This window comes from Felis catus, chromosome B1 (assembly GCF_018350175.1).
Source record: "Felis catus isolate Fca126 chromosome B1, F.catus_Fca126_mat1.0, whole genome shotgun sequence".
Lineage (NCBI taxonomy): Eukaryota > Metazoa > Chordata > Mammalia > Carnivora > Felidae > Felis > Felis catus.
In genome coordinates, this window is record NC_058371.1 from 88014048 (window position 1) to 88032316 (window position 18269).

The 18269-nt window shown below is 37.2% G+C and overlaps 1 long non-coding RNA gene across 2 annotated transcripts in view; it reads right to left on the minus strand.

Moving 5' to 3' along the window:
* The window catches only part of LOC123384938, a 121988-nt gene that overhangs the window by 94719 nt on the left and 9000 nt on the right, over positions 1 to 18269 (minus strand). For both annotated transcript variants that reach the window (XR_006596750.1, XR_006596749.1), the window contains exon 2: positions 9224 to 9292. This is a non-coding gene — a long non-coding RNA (uncharacterized LOC123384938). The remainder of the gene's footprint in view (positions 1 to 9223; positions 9293 to 18269) is intronic.

Below are 18269 nucleotides of genomic sequence, written 5' to 3' on the forward strand. Positions count from 1 at the left end.
ATTCTATTAGATAACTTATAATTTTAAAAGTTCTAAATAATCATTATTTTAATAGTTTTGTAATAAGCTCTCAAGTTAAAAAATCATAATCTCAGTGGTTGGCAAACTATGGTCCCCAGCCCAATCCTGCTTTTGTGCATGCAATTTTGGAACCCACTGGAATTTTACTGGAACTCATCTATGTAGTGTTTGTGACTCTTTCACATTACAACAGCAGAGTTGAATAGTTGTGACAGAGACCATATGGCTTGCAAAGCATAAAATATTTACTATCTGTCCCTTTATGGAAAAAGTTTGCCAACCTCGATCAAGGTTATCAGAACAGCTAATGTTTTAAGACTTTGTACAGTAAAAACCACTGAAACAGAAAGAGCATTTAAAAATATTTGATAAGTGAAAACAGTGATAGGAGAACTTCAGTGGGAAGAAGGGAGATTAACTCGTTCAGATATCTATCATGTAGAATGGATTGCTGTGTGTATTAGAGATCTTCACTCATTCAACCCTAACAACCCTCTGTCTTCCTTTTATCTTTTCACAGGCAAACTTCCTCTGATAAATTTTGGAGGGGACAGGAATTATTTTATGCATATTTTCTTCTTCATCCAGATGAACTCCAATGTTTCCCAAAGTAGCCTGGTTTCTCATAGTCTGGGCTCTAATAAAACTCTTTTAGGTTAAAATTGTGGCTCTCTTAGAAATATAAAACGAAATGTCAGGAACTAGTGAGATGTTATTGATTCAAAGAAGAATTTAAATAATTTGCATGCAATAAAGACGGGCTAAAATGAGATAACAGATTCAAAAAGTGCTCTAGCAACTGTCAGTAATCAGTTGCTTTATAATGGATGCAATGAATTTCTTCTATAGACAGGAATTATTTGCATCATTTTCAAAGTTTTTTAATAGTTATAAAATGGCTCAAATAGAATCAAACCCAGATGGAGTAAATGAGGTTGGACCCCACTAGTCTTTCTTTCGACCCATCTCAAACTCACAATTTTTCCTGACCATTCAAATGATCCACTTCTCGCCTTGCCTGTTTTATTTCCAATATGGATCTTTGCTTTCCTTCGCTTGTTCTTACAACATTGTTCTTTACAGAAGGGATGTACCGCCCTTTGGAGGCTAATGCTAAGGTAGTTATATAATTAAAGCACAAAAAGGGGAAAACTTAACATGTAACATTAGACATTACTGCCCAAAGACCTAATCACTCTTCTTTCTATAGAGTAGAAGTTTCTGAAAGTTCTATCGTATATTCTTATTCAGCTCTCTCCTTTGATGGCCTTTAGAAAGTCACTATTCTTCACTGTATTATGCAAAGAAATTCAACATCCTCTTTATCTCATCCTTGGACCTGACTATGCCCAAGAAGATACAAATGGTCCATTGAAAATCTCCACTGAGACTAGGGGATTTCCCTAAATTAAAGAACCAAAGAATCAGCCTCTCTTTAGGTAAAATTATATCAGTTTTCTAGAGGACAATGGTGCCTTTAATCAGTTTTTGCTTTTAATTCAATAGGAATTTATTTTTCCCAGATGAGAGGTATTACAGGGAAAAACAGTGGGGTGAGGAGTATAGGCAGTTCTAAGTTCAGAGGCAACATGTTATTTTTATTGAGTTGCTAGGGAAGGTCTTCCTGGTAAGAGATTCAGATGAAATGAAGGAAGATCTGGGGAAAGGGCATTCCAGATAGAGGACAAGCCAGTGTATAGTCCTTAACTGTTAGTGTATTTGAGGAAGAACAAAGCAGCCGGTGTGATTGAGCAGACTGTATGAAGGGCGTGTTAGAAGATATAAGAGGATGTGGTAGAAGCCAGCTCATGGAGGGCCTTATTGGTAAAGTCCTTATTTATCTAGAAGTTATTATTTTTCCCCAGAAGAGACAGGTTTGCCTATTTTCTCAGCATGATTGTCCATTCTCTTCTTTTCCTCTCAAAGTGTTTCAGCTTAGATAATAAGTTATATGGTCACCCTACTTATACAGCATTGTAAGGACTTTAGCTATTACTTTTTAGTGAAATCAAGACCAGTGTAAAATTTTGAGAAGAATGACATGAAAACATATACATTTTAAAAGAATACAATTAACTCAAAGAACATCAAGATTATCCTCATGGATACTGAAATCACCAACAATTTTACCAGGAGTGAATTATATTGAGCTGAAGAAGAGTACCTAGGTTCTTACCTAGGTCTCTGAAGTAAAAGATAGGTTAGCAAGAAAAAAACACACATATTTAAGTTCGACGTGACATAGGAGGCTTTGTAAGGAAATGAAGACCCAAAGTAGTATTTAAACCAGAAGACCTTTTGCTAACTTTGATGAAGAATGGAAAAATGTGATAGGACAGAGGGTATGAGCTATATGTAGTAAACTTAGGGGAACTTAACCCTGTTTCAGATTTCTCTCTGCATTCCTACTTCTTTGGAGATAAGGGTGCTCCTTTCCTCTTGGTATAGGCAGGGCACCTCTCATGTGAGTGTCTTATGACTTGCTTCCAAAAAAAAACATGTCAGGGGGCTCCTGATTCCTGGGTGGCCCAGTCTGCTAAGCATCTGGCTTTTGATTTCTGCTCAGGTCATGATCTTGCAGTTCATGAGTTCGAGCCCTGCATCGGGCTCTGTGCTGACAGTGCAGAGCCTGCTTAGGATTCTCTCTCCTTCTCTGTCTTCCCTCCCCTGCTCATGCTCTCTCAAAATAAATACACAGGACAAAAAATTAGAAAGAAAAAAGAACATCAGAGAGCACTTCTTGTATCTACCATTTCTCAAATTTCTTTTGCTTAAAATAGTAAGTATGCTAAGGTATCCTATTTGGGGATAATATGTCCTGAATCTTGTAAAAGCCAATTGTTAAAATCTTTCAGGAGTAAGCAGAAGCAATTAAGGCTTATAGAGATAGCAAAAAGAGAGGTAGCAGGTGATATGGGTGGTAAGAGCAAGTGAACTTCAAACCTGAGGGTATCATGAAGAAGGAAGCACAATATTCTGGAAGTGGCAATGAGGAACAAGGAGAAAATCTGTCTCACCTCCCGGTCTCCTAATAGCTTTTGGGAAGACACTGATTTTAGGGGAGAGCCAGATTTCAGTTCGAACAAGAGAAGGTTGCCATTTTTCAAAGGTTCTTGTTATATCGTACCTTGAATGTAGACAGTACGCATAATGTCTCAAACACCATATACGGGAGCTAGACAGACTTGACTTTGAATTTTATTACCAAGGGTGTGAAGTAGGGAAGATGCTTATTTCTAAGTCTCATTTTCTCCTTTGAAAAATGAGGGTAATATGCTTAATTTTTTAAGAATTAGTTGAAACAGCAAGAATCAAGTATCTAGCAGAGTGGCATATTAAAATGGTCAAAGAAGTAGTAAGTCAAATAGATGCTTAACAGGTTTATATTAATAGATAGGAGTCTGGAGCCAGGTGCTGAGGCAAGTAATTAACTGGATTACATTACATTGTCATGAAAAAACATGTACTGAGCACATTCTATGCATGGGTGACAGAGAGAAATGGACCAATTCCTTTTAAAATATGACTTTGGCTCAGGTCACTATCTCACGGTTCGTGAGTTCAAGCCCCACATTAGGATATGTGCTGACCACACAGAGCCTGCTTCAGATCCTTTGTCTCCCTCTCTTTCTGCCCCTTTCCTCCCCCCACCCAAAAAAAAAAAAGAAATAAGGAAACATTGAAAATATGTATGTTTTCATCTCATTCTTATGCTCAGAATTCTACAATTGCTTTTGATTCCACTTAAAACAAAAGCTAACATTTTACAGAACTGGTATAAATAATTTATCTATGCAAATGTAATTTTAATATTACTTGCTACTTTCAAATCAAGACAAAATTGGGAGTGCTATTTTAGGCTAAGATGAAATAACATGAGCTGGGTTTACTCCTGCTTTAAACAGAAAAACCAAACCAATTACCAGTTATTTTCAAGAAACTGGATATCAAGCAGAAAAAAACAAAACAAGCAAGCAAACAAAAAACAAACAAAACACAAACAAACAGACAAAAAAACCCCAAAAGAACAAAAAGAGAAAGAGAAGAAGCAGATGAGGGTGGAGGAGGGAGTAGAGAGGGCAGACCCCAGTTTACTGCCCTGAGAGAGTTTCCAACAATGGGGAGGCAAGGAAAATCCAAGGGAAGCAAGGCAGCCTCTCTGTGGTGAAGGGACAGAGGAGAGTCCAGGAAAATCAAGGCCATGAGTGTTTACAAGGCAGAGTACAGGAGAAAGAGAGTGGCACAGAAAGAGAACTCTGACATCGGGGTCCCTTACGATGCATTCAATTGAATATTAAGAAGTGCAAGTCTGTCAACACACTGACTGATGGCTACACGAACCCCCTGAAAGATTCGACATATCGATTTCTGAAACTCACAATCTAGGGTAGTGCTTGTTCCTGCCTACCAAAACGGAGGACACTCACCACCAGACAGAATGGAGGACACATACAGAAGAGAGAAAAAGCGGTCACCAGTTGACGTTCCACAGGTTGTAGGAGAGCTACGGCACTTCACGGTTACTATTAGAAAGAAGGCTTAGCTGGAACAGTGCCAAAAAGAAGATCTAAAGAAGGGGGGAAAAATAACAGTGGTGCCTTTGGAAAAATTGCTGCTACTAGAGGCCAATGAATGGAGGATACCGGTAAACAGGGTGGTGATCTGGGCTGAAGGAAGCTATGGATTCCAAACGTGATGACGTCCCAGTGCCAGTGAGCCTCTCTACTTACCGACCCGTATTTTGTCTTTCCCAAATCACCTTTTAAAAGGAGAAAGGCAGAAATGTAGCTGCCTTTCTCTGGTGGAACATGATGAAATAGAATATGCCTAAAGCAGTGCTTCTCACACTTTATTAAATAAAATTTATTTGGGAAATCTTGTTAAAATGGAAGTGATTCAATAGGTGGGGGTGGGGCCAAAGACCCTGCATTTCTAAGTGTCCCCCGTGGAGCCTCTGCTGCTCCTGCGTAGATTGCTCTCTGAGTAGCAAGGGTCTAGAAGTCTTAAGATACGGTGTGCACGTTAATTAGGGGTCCTAAAAATTGGGAAGTGGGGCCCAAGTTTCTGTGGTACCAAGGTGTATACACTATTTTTCTGCTATGTTACTAAGTGGTACATATTCCTAAGGAAGCTACCTAATGGAAATGCTACATAAAGGATATCAGAGCAGTAAACCTTTAAAGGAAAAAAAAATAGGTGGAGGGAGGGGTTAAGTAGATAATTTTATAACTTAGATGCTCCCAATATGTTTTCAAGAACAAACATACTTATAGGTTTACGTGATTTATATTTGGTATGTAGAATAACTTCATCTTGAACCTCATAAGAACCTCAATAAGATAACCAAGTGTTTATATACAAAAATGGAATGGCAAAAATGTAAAAACTGTGAGGGTTAATCCACTGACAGTGTAAAGTCAATTTGTGTGTCAATTTCTGCACTGTAAACTAAATCAGTTTTAAAAGCAAATGAAACGACAGATGAATAAACAGCGACCCCGAAAATTCCTTCTGTTACTGATCTTAATAGTTGTCACTATTTAATGCCTAGACATCAGTTTTCTGAAGATAGTAAGAGAATTAGAATCAACTTAGAAAAAAAAAAATAGTTCCTGTTCAATAATCTCAGATCACAAGTGGCCAGGAGAAATTTGATCTCAGAGATTTACCAATGTCAATGGACACCCAAGCAAGATACTTTCTATTATATTCTCTGTCCTTTGGCTATTATTTTAGAAAACTGAAGGAAGCCAAGGAAGTTATGAACTGTGGAGTAATAACATTTTCTTCAAGGCATACTTCATCAGAACTGAAGCTTTGCAGTCACTAAAAGGCAGACGGTCCAGAGAGGAGAAGCTCGTTAAGTCAGCCACTGAACTGTTTTTAACGGTTCTGGATCCTGGTAACACCTAGAAGCTAGACTGGTGAGGTACTGAAACTTTGTGACTTAAGAACAAACTGTGATGTTGTTTGTAAGACTGGCCTGAGTGAAGGAAAACTTACACGTGTTTCATAATGGGATTTGTGAAATAGTGACACATCTGTTAACCTACTCTGATTCCAGTCAAGGTCCTCCTTCAATAACTGTAGGTGCTAATGGTGGCGATTTTCTCCCCACTGTCATTCATTGCCCCTTTGCACCTCCCTGCCAGCAGTGCAATTTGCTGGGGATTTGGCATGGCCCTTGGAGCTCATTATGCAGCACTGTATCTTAGCAATGCTATTTTCCATTTATTTCCCATGAAATGAAATGAGAAGACTAGTGTTTCTAAAAATTTATTCAAGCAATCATTTGCTTCTCTTTTATTTCCTTTGGGAAAGAGTCTCGTTGACTCTGGCAGGCATTCTGTCTTTTTCATTAGGTGCTTCTCACTGATAAGTAGAAAGAAAATGCTTTATCATATAGAAACTGAAAGAATCTCTTGCAAAATTCTCCTACTGATAGACAATTCTTTGCTTCTAAAAAGATAGCCAAAGACTAAGTTTATCCAATATAATATCTGCCTAACGTTCAGGCCATATTGCAATAGGACTTAAAGCCCCAGGAGGTACAAAACATCTATTGTGAATTCAGTGTCCATAACAACTTATGACAATTGTAAAAATACAATTTAAAAAAAGGAATTTTGTTATGCTATGGGAATAGGAAATGCTTTTTAGCTTGGATAGAAAGTGGGGAATGAAAATAATGAGTTCCAAAATAATTTCCTTTCCTTCCTCTCTTCTTTCTCCTCCTTCCCTTATTTCTTTAGAGTTAACACTCCTAACCATAACAACCAAGGTGTCAGGACCACCCCCAGATGGAATTGATGTCTAGACTTAATTATGGCATTTTAATGATATTGTATGGTCGTGTATGGTTTTCTAAGACTTGGGTTCTGAAACAGGTCACTGTTAAGGAATTTTAAGCCTATTTTGTAACTTGAGTATAATTCTGAGAGCGTGCCTGTATATCCTGTGGCTTCATTTTTTTAATGTTAGGTGCCCTCAAATGAGTGGACAAGATAGTTATTGAGAGCCAAAGAATTGCAAAACATTGTGCAATGAAAGATGGGGATTCCCCAATTGTTTAGAGATGGTTTCTGTCAATTTATAGAGATAGTTACTTGCAAAATAATATATAAGAGAATTTCTGAAAAGCACTGTAATTAATCATACATTTGCTGAGCTTCTGCTATGTGACAGGCACTATGCAAAGCAATGGTCATACCAGACAAAAAGACACATCCTTGCCCTTAAGGAACTTTGTAAGCAAAATTTAGATTAATAAGGAAGCACACGATTCGTGTCTATAATAATTGCTATAAAGAACACAGGCACATATACAGTGAGTCTCTGAAACTTATTTATATCAAAGATGGTATGTGCTATATCTACATATACATATATATATATATATATATATATACCACCATTTTTAATTTTTTAATGTTTAGTTTTGAAAGAGAGAGAGAGAGAGAGAGCGCAAGGTGGGGAGGGGCAGAGAGAGAGAGAGAGAGAGAGAGAGAGACACAGAATCTGAAGCAGGCTCCAGGCTCCGAGCTATCAGCACAGAACCTGATGCAGGACTGGAACTCAGGAACTGTGAGATTATGACCTGAGCCGAAGTCACCGGCTTAACCAGCTGAGACACCCAGGCGCCCCTATGTACACTATTTCAGTGGCAAACACGAATATTAGATTCTTCACTGCTAAGACTGGACAGAGCCCTGTACTCCAGGAAGTAATGACAATTTAACATTGACACAAGAAAGTTATTATCCATTTCATCTACCTATCCATTCATCCTCTTTCTCAGTTGTTGTCTAGACAACATGATCTTACATGTGTGAGGATGCCAAAATCTGTATTTTCAATTATAATCTCATTCTGGTCCAGTTTGCAGTGGAATATCTTTACCATTTTTTTCATCATATCAAACAAAACAAACAATAACCAAAAAACCATACACACATTTTGTTTCTAAATACCACCTAGTGTTATGGTTTTGTTCATCTTTCCATTCCCTTCCAAAGTCAATCATCAATTCCTTTGGAAGCCTTTCACTGTAATGCATTAGCTGCAAATCAGGGAAATTCTTGATTCTTAATCCAAATCTAGATTCTCACCATTTTCTTCTACTTCTATTGTGGCCTTCACATTGTAGTCCTTGATTTGTTCTCTTTAATTCTATAATAGATGTTTATAACACTCCATACATTACCCCCAGTTTGAGAATCAAAAGTACATTTCTGTTGTCCACAAATTATAGTCTTAATTTTTCAATCTGGCAATTGAGGCTCACCATAATTACTGTGCTTTTGACAGGACAAACGACATGCATACAACTGGAAAGTTTACAAAGCAGATTCATATTATGGTCATGATATCAATCTTGAGAGATAAGTAACATGCTTTATTTTCCTGAGAGAGAGAGTGACTTTTCCAAGGCAAGAGGACAATTCATAATACCCCAATTTGAATTTAGGTCTTCTGCATTCAAATACAGATTTTCCAAAATTCAATAATTTATATGACTATACATATCAGATGTCCTCAGAATGACACTTCTTCCAGAGTAATGGGTTACATAATATATATAATTATATTTAATATATATATAAAAAAATCTCCCTCAACCTGAAACGTTTTTGTTGTTGTTATTCTAGATCTGTTATTTCCTCAAGAACACCAACTCCTCTTCTTTAGAAAATAATTTATGGGTAGAGTTTGTCTTAACTTTTGAACTAATAAAAGTTAAATTGTTTCACATACTTACTCAAATTGTAATACGCTATTTTTGTTTGCTATGTTATAGTTTGTTTTATGTGCGTATGTTTTGTTTCCTTAAGCTCTTTAAGGCATAGTGTGTTCTGATATCTTAGAGTACTTCATAAAATTCACCACACATAACAAATGCTTGTCAATTCATTACAGGTCTTTCCCACTGCATTTTGTGTTATTATTTTTAAGACATTGTTTGTCAACATCTATAGTAGGCAGAATAATAGAGTCCCAAAGATGTCCATGTTTTAATATCCAGAAACTATGTATAGGTTAGGTTAAATGCAAAAAGTAAGGTTGTGGGTTCAGCTGACTAGGAGATAGGGAGATTATCTTGGATTATCTGGATGAACTCACTAAAATCACAAGCATTCTTATAGTCAGCAGGAAGAGGCAGAAGAGAATGAACCAGAGAGATGGTAGTATGAGAAGGACTCACCTGATATCGCTGACTTTGTAGATTCAGGAATCCGGTCATGAATATAAGAGTGTTGGTAGCTTTCAGTAGCTGGAAAGGGAAAAAAAAAAATTCTTTTCTAGAGTCTCTAGAAAGAGGAACAGCTCTGTCAACACCTTGATTTTAGCCTCACAAGACCAATTTCATATTCTGATCTCCAGAACTGTAAAATAATTTGTGTTGTCTTAATCCACTAAATTTTGATAATTTGAAAAAAAAATTAAAAAGGGGGGGGGCACCTGGGTGACTCAGTTGGTTAAGCATCTGCCTTTGGCTCAGGTCATGATCTCACGGTGAGTTTGAGTCCCCGTTGGGCTCTCTGCTGTCTGCACAGAGCCTGGTTCTCCCTCTCCCCCTCCCCCGATCCTTTTTGCTCTCTAAAAATAAATAAAAATTTTAAAATAATTTAAATTTGTAAAAATAGACCTACCCTATGACCCAGCAATAGCACTGCTAGGAATTTACCCAAGGGATACAGGAGTACTGATGCATAGGGGCACTTGTACCCCAATGTTTATAGCAGCACTCTCAACCATAGCCAAATTATGGAAAGAGCCTAAATGTCCATCAACTGATGAATGGACAAAGAAATTGTGGTTTATATACATAATGGAGTACTACATGGCAATGAGAAAGAACGAAATATGGCCCTTTGTAGCAACATGGATGGAACTGGAGAGTGTGATGCTAAGTGAAATAAGCCATACAGAGAAAGACAGATACCATATGTTTTCACTCTTATGTGGATCCTAAGAAACTTAACAGAAACCCATGGGGGATGGGAAGGAGAAAAAAAAAAGAGATTAGAGTGGGAGAGAGCCAAAGCATAAGAGACTCTTAAAAAATGAGAACAAACTGAGGGCTGATGGGGGGTGGGAGGGAGGGGAGGGTGGGTGATGGGTATTGAGGAGGGCACCTTTTGGGATGAGCACTGGGTGTTGTATGGAAAGCAATTTGACAATAAATTTCTAAAAAAAATAAAAACAAAAAATAAAAATAATTTTGTTATAATTTTAGCCACAGGAAACTAATATACAATACACCATTTTATAAAAATGGGCTTTTATGGAAAATCTATTGAGATTTTCTATTAAGCCATATGAAGAGTATATTCTTATGCAGTTTAAGTTTTCCACAATGTTGGGGCACCTTGGTGGCTCGGCCGGTTAAGTGCCAGACTTCAGCTTCAGTCATGATCTCACGGTTCCTGGGTTCGAGCCCTGCATCAGGCTCTGTGCTGACAGCCTGGAGCCTGGTTTGGTTTTTGTGTCTCCCTCTCTCTTTGCCCCTCCCCTGCTCATGCTCTGTCTCTCTCTCAAAAATGAACATTAAAAACAATTTTTTTTAAAATTTCCACAATGTTTTCTACGTGTAGGCAACCTAATTATTAAATGGTGTGTAGCTAGGTATCAGCTAAACATGAACCACCTTGGCATGACCTCTATCAACCTCTTCAACTGCACCTCCCATTATTCTCCTCTTATTCAAGAAACGTGACACACCCAACCACTTTCAGTGTTCTAAAACAGCTAAGCTCTTCCCTAAGTTTGCCTTTTTCTCAATGCCCCTTCTGCCTTCCACACACTTAGGTTTTAAAATTCACTTTGGACATCACTTCCTTGGCAACTTTGCTGTCCTTTCCGCTACAGTTTAGTTGCCTTTTAACATCTCAGTTTTCCTTAAATTTTAAAGAACTTGAGGGCAGGAACATTAGAGAGCACAAATTTCCTATCACCTTCAAGGTCTTTCTAGCTGAACTAAGAACTAAGTTAACAATAGACGTATTAAGAGGAGAAAAATCAAATGGAAGCTTTTAAAAAAATTTCATGTTTATTTTTGAAAGAGAGAAGCAAAGCATGAATGGGGGAGGGGAAGAGAGAGAGAGAGAGAGAGAGAGAGAGAGAGAGAGAGAGAGAGAGAATCCAAAGCAGGCTCCAGGCTGTAAGCTATCAGCAGAGTCTGATGTGGGGCTCGACTCACAAACTGTGAGATCATGATCTGAGCTGAAGTCAGCTGCTTAACCTACTGGGCCACCCAGGGGCCCCCAAATGTAATTTTCTATGTACAGACCCACACAGACATGAAAATTCCAAAGACAGGACAAACGAGGTATACCTCCCATTTTGAACTAAGAAGGGGGTAGGGATCTGGAACTTCAAAGGGAAGGAATGCAATCCTCAGAAGATGAAAAGGAATAAATGTTTGGTCAACAAAAATTCACCGATCCACTCAAACAATGGGACATAGAGGACTTTGACCAAACAGGTATTGCTGTGTTCCTCCTGGTCTGCCATAGCTAGTTCATATCATACTGTAGTTGCCTATGGTGATAGCACTCTTCCTGAAGAGGGGGCAGGAGGTTCTATATCTAAATTCTTTTTAGGCAGTTCAAAGGGGAGTTATAGAACATTTCGAGACTCTGCTAGGTTTTGATCGTTTTTTTTTTTTAAACTTAAAATAATCGTCATGCCAAAAAAAAAAGGGGGGGGGTGGTGGGCGCCTGGGTGGCTCAGTCGGTTAAGCATCCGACTTTGGCTCAGGTCATGATCTCACAGTCTGTGAGTTCGAGCCCCACATCGGGCTCTGTGCTGACAGCTCAGAGCCTGGAGCCTGCTTCAGATTCCATGTCTCCCTCTCTCTGACCCTCCCCTGTTCATACTCTGTCTCTGTCTCAAAAACAAAAAAGCATTAAATTTTTTTTTTAAAATCATCATGCCAAAGAGGACCATCTTGGAGCACCCTACCCTTTGTCCCTATAGGACTCCATTTAGTTGTCCTTGGAACCCTAGTCTTTGCAGTGCTAGTCACAGTCAATACTCTATAAAATACTATACAGTGAATGGAAGAACTATCTCCCTAGCAAACCTCTCACATTGATTTCTACAGCATATTTTCAAATTATGTTCTGCATTTGATTCTATTTTACCTATGCCTCCTTTTCTGACATTTTAAATTTCTCCCTTTTCACAGAGCTCCATGTCAACATTCTATTTCCCTTTTTCCTGTTATTGCCAATTCCTGAAATGTGTGATCTACACCTGTGCCACAGCTTCTACACATTTGCTTTTTAATCCCTGCATATCTGGCTTCTGAAACCACCCCACTACTGAAATTATTCTCTTAATATCACCACCTGCCTCCCCAAATTCAATAACCTTTTCTCAATTTGTGTTTTATTAAATCTCTCCAAGTCTTTCGATTCTTGATCTTTAAGCCTCTCTATATTTTTGTCCTTCTGCTCTTTTCTACTAGTGTCTTTTTCTCTAGAGCTGGCACTTTTCTTGATTCATAACTGTGATTTATATTCTAATATGGTTCTTTGTCTCTTGCTCTTCTCCTTAAATACTCACATGATAATGTCCTTCTGATAGCTTCAAGCACCACTTTACATATGGCTCCCTGATTTTTCACCTTTGCTCAGTCCCATATATGCAACTGCTAAAGGGTAATACAAATTTGTTACCCTGACGTTATTGGAAACTCAATCTTTCCTAAACAAATATTATTTTCCCTGAGATCAGTTACCCTTCTGAATATGCCTATTACTGCCAGTATAACCTCTTTAGTTTGGGCTCCGTTTATTTGAAAACTTGGAAAGAGTATGAATTTCTCTTTTTTGCTTTACCCATTAGGTTTAGTCCTTCATAGACTTCTCATAGCTATGATTATATTAATATTCATAATTCTTTTGCCATCTAACAATTATTACTCATTATTTCCTACCTTAAAAAAACATGATTTATACTCAAATTCTACCTGATTCCCTCTCAGTCTGGCTGTGTAGCCAAGGGGAGGTTGCATAACTTCTGTAGGCATTGGTTTTCTCAATTTATAGGAATAGGACTGGAGTTAAACCTTGTAGTAATAGTTCATACAAACTTTTTCAGAGTGAATAAATAGAAGATGCTTAGTGTAATTTATAACAAGAAGTAAAAACACTAAATAGCAGGTATCATTATATTCATCTATTAAGGAACATTTTTTTTTCCATATTTTAACATCCTGGGAATCAGATTGAGATTCAGTATCAATAATATGTCATAGATTATGTGCTAGAGTTTTTCTCCCAATTCTAGAATAACACACAGTAGTGCCTCTTTCAATTGATGATGTCTAAGATTCGGTGAGATAAGGTAAATTATTTATATCATTGTTGTATCAACTGCTTCACTGGTCTTTATTCCTTTCAACCTTCTTTGTGATATATTACTGTATGCCTACTTTTCCTAAGTATTGCTATTATGTTGCTCCCTAGATTTTTCCATGGTCCTTTGTTTCTGAATGTTTTCAGTTTTGAATGTTCTCTAGCACTTAAGTTCTCTAGCACTTAATGTTCTATACTTTTCTTCCAACTCTTGATTAATCTGTCCAGATCTCTTCCAACTCTAGCATTTAATGTTCTTTACTTCTATTCCAACTCTTCATTAATCTGTTCAGATTGGTTTTATAACCATTGCACCATCCCACACACACCCCACCCCTACCGATTTTCATGTCCATTCCTACCTCCATACGTTTGATCCTGTGACTCTTCTCTGTAAGATTCTCTCTTTTCTTACCTAAATACTATTTATCCTTATGGATCAGATTCAGTTTCAATAAGTCATTCTGTGAAAATATTTTTAGTTTGAGAAAAGTTTTAAAAGTTATACCAAACTATTCCTATATACTCAGAATATATTTCAACACTTTACATACACACACATACACATACACACACACACGACAGGATTAAAACAACTCAGAATATTTTCTTCTGATTCCTTTCATAATATATATATTTAATCTATTTTCTTACCTAATGTCATGGCACTATAAAGCCAGAGGATGGCTCCCTTCGAGAATTCATCTGACATAATTTACCTTCCTCCTTGAATCAGAAGAGGGCAGTATCATATCCCTTCTTCCATTTTGATTATTCAGACATTTGGGACATTTTCCCAGAGGCTGTTGTGGTAGGTGCCTCTCATCTTTGTCTTTTTTTGCAGAGAGCCACATAAGAAAGGGCTCCAGACAAATAGGAGCCAGGCCATCAACCTCTGGTGCACAGTTAAAATTCCAGATAGAACTACAAATTTGGCAGTGGGCAGTAAGCTGGCAGTGAGAACAGAGAGGACACCTGTTTCCTTGAGTGATGTTTGTTTCCTAATGAGCAGAAAAGAATGGGCAAGTTTCCTGATTTTCACATTCTCTGAATGTCCATAATAGGATGATACTCAAGCTTTTGGAAAAATAAAATTTGAGTGTTTTATGTTCAATAAACCATGTGCAGTAGATTCTCGATGGAATAGTGTACGTTTCAGGAGACAAACTCAAAATTAAGCTATTTATCAGATTTATTTTAAGAAAAATGTAATTTTGAGCAACCAGTATAGACTATTAAGTGATTCACCTTAAAATACCGCTATCCATTTGAGAACAAGATCTGAAATTCAGTAGGATACAGATTGGGTGGAATAGTGCACATTTGAAAAGTATTTTGAACTAGCCTATATTTATGTATGAGAGGATTTATGCAGCTGATATTCAGTAACACAAAGTGATAAGACATCAGAATGCTAGTGATTTAGATTCTACTGAGTGTATCATATACCCTTAAAAGACCCATTTATTAATAGTATTTTAAATATGTTATCTTCAAGCAAATATATGCACATTTCTTTCATCACTAAGATTTCTAGTCTTATGAATGCAAAACTACACAAATTATTGTTAAATAATTGAATACCTTCATGTTTGATTCCTTCTTTATAATGCATCTACCCTGCCTTTGATGGGATCTAACTCCTACTCTGCCCAAACTGTCAGAATCCAATCATGTCAACTGAATTTCACTTATTTTTGTTTTCCCCTCAATCTAAAATTTTCTTGAGAATAGCTTTAGGGAGGTTCTGAAATTGTTTTTAAAAGACTCAGTTGGAGCTAAGCTTATTGTACATGTTGCCAAAACAAATCTGATGCAACTTACAGTGGTATAATTTGTCCTTCCTTTAACTCAATAACTCTCAATTTTGTTTCTACAATATACTTTTCTAGATTAAAGGGTCAAATTTATTTGAATTAGCTCAAAAGGATAAGAGTAATATATGGACTATACTTTTAAGGGAAATGTATTGACATACATACTCTGAATCTGATTGGGTCTGAAGAGGAATCACAGCCAGTAACAGGGGCATTGAAGAAGATAGGGAATAAACAATTTTGTAGAAGCCTCTATAAACAGGATATACTTTCTGCTATACTTGAAATACTAGCTAACAAGACAGTAACATGAATTGGACATGTAAAATCTTTTTATATATGTGATTATTCAAGGTCAACCAAAATAACCCAAACCAGATACATATACTCATTGCTGTTCAACTGAAGTCTTAAGTACGCCTCGAGAGGTAGAAAGTGGGGCAAGGGACATTTATCTGAATCTCTTTCTGCATAGGCCGATCTACATAAGTGGCTGTGACTCTTGCGAATAATTTTCTTTGGGGATTTTACACACATAATAATACACTTGACAAACAAAATGATCACATAGTGCACTAACATTTAGATACAAACATTTCTTACGTACATTTCTCTCTCCTAAATATTAAACAGGAAGAGCATCTTCATTTTGCTTTCACTCTGGCATCAAACTAACACTGGTTTCTGCATAGTAATGGTTATATTTCATAGGCCATTATTTTTGAATTTTTGGAAAACATGTACATTATAGGTGAGATTGCTCACTTTAGAGTTTTAATTTCTCTAGAAGGCTCTTTTGGCTTGCAGATGGGCACTGACTTGCTGTGTCTGCACATGGCTTACTGTGCCCACAAATCCCAGTATCTCTTCCTCTTTTCACAAAGACACCATTCATATGAGATTAGGGGCCACTCGTTTGACCTCATGGAACTTTATCTATTTAAAGGCAAAGCTAATTTAATCTCCAGATGCAAGTACATTCTGAGGTATATTGGGGTTTAAAACTTCAATACATGAATGTTGAAGGGATACAATTTGGTCAATAAATGAAAGAATTTGTGGAACAATTTGTAGTTGATTATACTAACAATATTTTCCTTCCAGTTTAGCTGTTGGATTCTATACTGTAAGTTAAAATAATTAACAGTATTCTCTGGGACCTGTAATTCTTTCATTCACAATTTAGGTTAAATGCACATAAGATTAGATCTCTAACCAGCAAGACCCTGAAGGAATGTCATATCTATGTAACAACAACATCTTCTGGGGAAGAGGGTCAAAGAACCTAGAGTATAGTTGCTAAAATGAAATGTGAATATCCTAGAATGAACATTCCAAGAGAACACGGTCAATCAACCATTAGATGTAGAGGAGGGGAGTATCTAAGAAAGGAGAGAATCCTTAAGTTATTGACACTAGAGGAATAGAAAAGGATACGGATCAAGAATAGACAAGGTCTGACCAGGACCATACGAGCCTGGAGGAAGGCAGTATTTGCATATTTGGTCCTTTGGTAAGTTAGTCCCTGTCTTACATAGATCTTTAACCTTCACCTCTCTAGCTACTTGTATTATTTTTAGGCATCAGTCAAAATTATGCAAAAATGATATTCCAAAATACTGTGGTCCAAAGCCTGGAAGTTTAGTTCTCTCTCACAGATGTAAACATCGGGACTGCCAGGAGGCTATGCGTGTTCTATCTAGCTATCCAGATTCTTTTCCTCTTTTTGCTCTGCCATCCTTTAGGGTCAGTAGTAGATTTGTAAATGCTTAACAACCAGCTTTTCAAGTATACAACTAACATGTTATTTTATATTTCTTTTACATTAAGAAAGACACAAAAAAAGTGAAACAATGGAAACATATGTCAGACTTTCACTACTTCTTGGTCAATGTCTTGAGGGACTTATTTGCTGAATTACATAATATTTAACTCCTGGAAGGTATTTTTCTCAGTTTTTGTATGTTTATGGTATTCACAATGTAAAGAATATAGACACAATGCACTTTCCAGTTCAGTCAACCTGCACTAACATTTTCTCCATTACTATATTAACTCTAGACAGTCTACAAAACAATAAGTCAAGATTTAATTTATAGCACTTGCTGATTTCTAGGATAGAAAGATTTCCAACCTGCTCAGTTTCAAGCTACTGATGGGACATTACTGGATGAGAAAGACAGTAGAACACCATAGCATAGTATTTCCACCCCACAGAAACAAACAGAAGAGCATGGGTAATATTCAAACTTATAAGCAATGGATTTTGAGGGTTACATTTAAAATATAATTTACAGGGGCACCTGGGTGGCGCAGTCGGTTAAGCGTTCGACTTCAGCCAGGTCATGATCTCACGGTCTGTGAGTTCGAGCCCCGCATCAGGCTCTGGGCTGATGGCTCGGAGCCTGGAGCCTGTTTTCGATTCTGGGTCTCCCTCTCTCTCTGCCCTTCCCCCGTTCATGCTCTGTCTCTCTCTGTCCCAAAAATAAATAAATAAATAAATAAAACATAGAAAAAAAATTTTTTTAAAAATAAATAAAATATAATTTACATAATTTTAAGCTTCTAAGATTTTTAAATAATACTTGTACTTAATAGTCAACTTATAAAGTTCTTTAAAATCTAACAATTTTTGCAAGCCAGTACAAACCAACTTTTGCACACCACTGCCCAGGAATGAGGCTATCCTCATTCCTCATTCACTTGGTCCAATCTTGTTCAACAGCAATTCATATGAATTCTAGTTTGTGAGGAAGAAGGGGAAATGGGGGGAGGGGGGATGGAAGGAAGTCTTTTATGAAAATCCTATAGAATGTGCACACAACAGTTTTGTTTACATTTATTAGCAACAACCTGGTCCAAGGCTACTCCATCAAAAGTAATGTTGTCTCTAGTTCAGTGGGTTGTTATATTAAGGAAAAGAGTAGACTAGGTCCTGGTGGTCAGGTGACCATCCTTCCCTTTGGCCACTCCCATACCCATGTATTCTTTCCTATATGTGTACAAATTGAAAACTATGGGCTCCTTAATTCCTATCTTTTATCATGATGAAAATGAAGGATCTCTG